Consider the following 6,000-nt stretch of genomic DNA (forward strand, 5'->3'; position numbering starts at 1 on the left):
TGCCACCCTCCAATCTGCAGGAACTGTTCCATAATCTATCAAATTTTTGAAGATGACAACCAATGCTTCTACTATTTCCATGGCTACCTCTTTTAGTACTCTGGGATGCAGATCATCAGGCCCTAGGAATTTATGGTCCTTCAGTCCCATTAGTTTCTCCAACACTATTTTCTTACTAATAATCATTTCCTTTAATTCCTCTTGCTCATTAGACCCTTGGTTTCCTAGCATTTCTGGGATGTTATTTGTGTCTTCTACTGTGAAGACAGGATCGAAGTATTTATTTAATTGTGCAGCCATTTACTTTTTCCCCATTAAAATTCTTCCGTTTCTGTCTGTAAAGGACCAACATTTGTCTTCACTAATCTTTTTCTTTTTATGTACTTGTCGAAACTTTTGCAGTCAGTTTTTATGTTCCTTGCAGGTTTACTCTCATACTCTATTTTTCCCCGATTAATCAATCTCTTGATCCTTTTTTTGCTGAATTCTAAACTGCTCCCAATCCTCAGGCTTGCTACTTTTCTTGGCAACTTTGTATGACTCCTCTTTGGATCTGATACTATATTTAATTTCTGTTGTTAGCCATTATTGGACCACTTTTCCTTTTGTATTGAACGTCAGAAAGGGATGTATAACTGTTGCAATTCATGCATTAGTCCCTTAAATGCTATCCATTGCCTATCCACCATCATGCCTTTTAATTAATCCTCCCAATCTATCATAGTTTCCTTTGTTGAGATTTAGGACCCTAGTTTCGGATTGGACTACTTCACGTTCCATCTTCATAAAGAGTTCAATTATGTTATGGTCACTCTTCCCTAAAGGACCCCGCACAACAATACAGTAAATTAACCCCTTCTCATTAGACAAAACCCAATCTAGGAAAGTGTGTTCCCCAGTAGGCTCCTCATTATACTGGTCTTAAAGACCCTCGCGTACAAATTCCAGGAAATCAGCTTCCACGGTATTAGTAATAATTTGGTATGGCCAGTCTATAAGTAGATTGCTGATCAGGAAAGCCAATGGAATCTTGGCCTTTACTGCAAAGAGGATGGGGTATAAAAGCAGGGAAGTCTTGCTACAGTTATACAGGGTATTCATGAGGCCACACCTGGAATACTGCGTACAGTTTTAGTTTCCATATTTAAGAAAGGTATACTTGCTTTGGAGGCATTTCAGAGAAGGTTCACTAGGTTGATTCCGGAGATGAAGGAGTGGACTTATGAGGAAAGGTTGAGTAGGTTGGGCCTCTACTCATTGGAATTCAGAAGAATGAGAGGTGATCCTATCGAAACGTATACGATTATGAGAGGGCTTGACAAGGTGGAAGCAGAGAGGATGTTTCCACTGATAGGGGAGACTAGAACTAGGGGGCATAAACTTAGAATAAGGGGCCGCCCATTTAAATCTGAGATAAGGAGGATTTCTTCCTTCAGAGGGTTGTAAAGCTGTGGAATTCTTTGCCTCAGAGAGCTGTGGAAGCTGGGACATTAAATATATTTAAGACAGAGATGGACAGTTTCTTAACCGATAAGGGATTAAGGGGTAATGGGGAACAGGCAGGGAAGTAGACCTGAGTTTCAGATCAGCCATGATCGTATGAAATGGGGGAACAGGCTCTATGGGCCATGTGGCCTACTCCTGCTCCTCTTTCTTATGCTCTGATGTTCTTATATTCTGATTAGAAAAGGCCTATACTCTCTGGAGTTTAGAAGAATGAGAGGTGATCTCATTGAAACATGAAAGATTCTGAAATGGTTTGATGGGGTAGAAGCTGAGAGGTTGTTTCCCCTGGTTGGAATGTATAGACCTAACGGATATAGTCTCATGATTAGGGTAGGCCATTTAAAACTGAGATGAAGAGGAATTTCTCCACTCACAGTGTTGGTAATCTTTAGAATTCTCTGCCCACGAGGGCTGTGGAGGCTGAATATTTGAGTATATTCAAAGCTGAGTTAGATAGATTTTTGGACTGTGGGGTTATCAAGGAATATGGATATCGGGCGGAAAATTGGAATTGAGGTGAATATTCATCCATGATCTTATTGAATTGTGGCACCATATGGTCTACTCCTGCTCCGATTTGATATGTTCTCATGTTTTTATACTATTGGACAATACCCAAAGTTTGGAATTATTAATAGGTATAAAATTCTTCGTATAAAAAAGCTTCCTTCGTACAAATGCCTCCGACCCCCCAAAAATCTATGAATCTACCTGTTGATCCTGGAGAACAGTAAGATCCCAGTCGGCGGCCTAGATTCGCTGAGCAGTGCATGTAGAAGCGGTAATCACATGGGCCTGGACCACCAATACTATGCAGTATTCTCATCGATAAAAATGGGAGTGCTACTTGTAAGGGCTGACATTACTTTCAATGAGACAACCCCCTAAAACACCGAACACAGCATAATAAATAAATAACTAAAACACCTCACATATTTAAAATTAATTGAAATTAAATGTAATAAAAGGTTTTAAAAAAACAAACATTTTTTGCAATTTTTTAAAATGTGTTTTAATAGTGTTAAAAATAAACGTATCTTAATGGACAGGGATTTTAATATAAAAATAAGTGTTTACATTTCATTTTTATATGTTTTCAAACTCTTACACTTGTAAAAGTAAGCTATGCACCTGCTTTTACCAGGTGTAAAGATTTGAAGGACATTTGCTGGGCATGAGTTGGGCAAATAGTCCAACCTCTCTCATGCGGACATCCTTCTCCCGGGGATGTGGACGATATGTGCAGTGAAATCCTGACAGATCGGAAAAGCCGGTTTTCAGCGCATGCGCATCACAGCCTGCAAACCGGCTTTTGTGAGGCCTCGCCGTGTACTGACCCAGCAAGGTCGCAATTTTCAACCCAATATGTCTTTAACATGTACACAACATATTATAGTGTCAGCTTTGATAATTTGCTGATTGGTAATGGTAAACATTCGAACAAAAATAAAAGTCAGTGCGCAAGGGATATAAATTGAGTCAGTCAGAAGGGAAGGTCTAACAGAATCATTTGTGGGGGGAACTGAAGGATGGAATTTAAAATCCGGAGGACATTATGTATTTAAATTGCTTGGACATTGCACATTTAAAATGAAAAGGCAACCTGTGCAGAAGTCGTGCTAAAACTAAAAATCAACTGACAACAAAATACCGCGATGATACCAAAGAGTTTACAGACTGCTGAGGCCATTAGGCATCGGAGGCAAGGACAATCCATGTTTTGTGTAAAGCACAATGACTCGAAAGAATCCTGGAACACTGCTGAGAGTGCGCAGCAAGTGAGATAGAAGAGTCGATTGTGTGTGAAGGGTTGCACCTTGTTTAACATCAAAGTAAGTTCAGAGACACCGCAACAAACTGCCAACCATCCATCATTAATGACATATTTTGAATCCATCTACACGGTAGAAGACACTAAAAACATCCCAATAATAGATAATCAAGAGGCTATAGGGAAGAGGGAAATTAAAACAATCACTACCACAAGAGAAGAAGTACTAGGCAACCTAATGGGACTAAAGGTGGACAGGTCCCCCTGACCTGATGCCCTGCATCCTAGGGTGTTAAAATAAGTGCCCACAGAGATAGTGAATGCTTTGGTTGTAAGCCACCAAAATGCCATGGATTCTGGATAGGTTCAAGCGGATTGGTGTATTATATGGGGTTAATCACATACTGTTAATTATGATATTTAGACATTTACAGTGTGTTTCTGTCCCATGCTCCATGGAATGTTGTTGCTCTGGAGAGAGAGAGAGAGAGAGGGAAAGCAACCTTGAGACGGATACCGGCTTGTTGTGAGACGGTCGGCACCTCGAGATCTCATGCTTTGTGGACGAGCAGCTGGGGCCTTACAGATTAGGAGTTGGCCATAAGCCACATGCACCCATGTATTGTTCAATAGTATGTTTGTTTAATAGTATAAAGGAACAGCGCTGTCCCGTAGCTCTTTGAACTTCACCTTGGACCGTGATTGACAAGTGGTGCCGGGATCCCCAAGGCTCCAGACCAGCCGTCGTTGCAGAGTTCCCGACGGGCTGACGACCGTGCGCTTTGCTGCATCTTATTATACTTCTCTTTTCTTCATAAACTGTATTGTTATATTACTTTTCTCTCAGTAAACGGTGGTTTATTCTTTACTTCATTTGTCTTGTCTCTTATTTAACATTCATCCAGATCCCGAACCTGGGTTTATTATTATCGATCCAAAACATTTCGGCATCATGAACAGGATCTAGTAAAATGTTTAAGAGAAAGACAAGAAGCAGTCTCCTCCTGCGGGAGAGAAGTATAGAATACCAGGGTGGAGCACGAGGGATGAGGGTTTTGGATCTCTTGCCAAGGTGCTAGCCCGGTTTGGACCCCCGCAACATGGGGATACGCCGTTATTGGAACAGAGCAAAGATCGAACCATACCCCACACGGTACTGTCTCTCCTGGAGGAAGCGGGCTTCCCACAGGAGAAAAATAGTCCCCACAAATGGGATGTATTTTGTTGACAGCATTAAGGGCGATGTGTAAACAACTTAAGGAAAGTGAGGAAGAAAACCGACAATTAAAAACAGCTGTTAAGGTGTTTGAAAGTCAAAACTTCACCCAGACTGAAGCAGTCCACACTGCACAAGAGCAGGCGGACAAGGTCAATGAACAATCAGAAACTTTAATATGCCGTCTGGCGACAGTACAAAATAAAAAGAAAGCCAGACGACGGAAATTACAGATGGATTTGAAATATATCCTTTGTACTGCACTGATTTGCTGCTGAATGTGGTATGGACTTGCTCAATCAGATACCAGTGAGTGTTCAAAAGCCAATGCAGAATCATGTGGGGAATGTATACAAGCTGGAAAAAATTGTGGGTAGTGCACCAAAAATAACTGGTACTCCTCTGACTCAGAATATGAGTGGACAGATGGACCGGGGGGGAGGGGGAATGGGAGGAAACTAAAAACCCTCCCCATACGTTCCAAGCACAGAAGCTATATCCCTTATGACAAATAAGATGAAACAGTAAGATGGGGAACAGCCGGTAACCACGAGAGGGGTGTGTGACTAGTGAGTAACAAGAAATAGGATCTGGATTTCGCCAAAAACCCGGGGAATCATTGTCACAATGGCTAACCCGGATTTGGGACCAGGGAGCATCAGGCATAATACTTAAGCCCGAAGAGTTAACAAAAATGGGGACACTGACTACGGACCACCATATCACAGCAGTGCTACGGAATGTCCAGGGCACAAGTTCACTATGGGACATGGTTACGACAGGGGTCTAGCAAAAATATCCCTATGCCGTTGATTGGGAAGGGGAGGTAAAACCTTGGAATACTATGGAAGAGGGTACGATACAGTTGCACAACATGGCAACACAGGGAGGATTATATCACCAATCATATGGGGGGCCAGATCATGAGCTCTTTATGGCATGAACGCGGAGCAGGCTGATGAAGAGTGGCCATCTTATGATGAGGGGTGCGCTACTCGCATTATTGGGACCAGCCCAAGGGCAGCGGGTGGGGAACGCCTGCCTATTGTTAGGACAGTTAGAGGATGCAGAAGAGAGTGTGCGAGAGTCGAGAATGGCTAATGTAGAGAGGGATCGGGACCAGCGACAAGGTTCGACCTCTGGGAAAGGTACAGGGTCGGGAAAGACAAAAAAAAGAATTGTGCTGAGGAACATGTTCGCGGCTTTACTGAAGGCAGGGGTCCCCAAGGGAAAAATTGATGGAATCCCAACAGGAGCGATGTATTCTATGCAACACTGCGTCCCGGGAACAGGGCAGGGTGAAAGGAGGGAGGGAAGGGAGACTAAGTTGGATAGCGATACGTCTGCGGATGCGGAGAAACCACCTCCCGCTAGCCTATACCCCAATGTAGAAGAGCTGTGGAAGGCTAGTAATCACCTCGACTAGTGGTGTGGCCGGGATCCGGGAGTACCCCCCGTTAGAACCACATCAACCCAAGCTCCCGGGGATCTGAGGCCACACATTCCG

This window comes from Pristiophorus japonicus, chromosome 19 (genome assembly GCF_044704955.1).
Source record: "Pristiophorus japonicus isolate sPriJap1 chromosome 19, sPriJap1.hap1, whole genome shotgun sequence".
Taxonomy (NCBI): Eukaryota; Metazoa; Chordata; class Chondrichthyes; family Pristiophoridae; genus Pristiophorus; species Pristiophorus japonicus.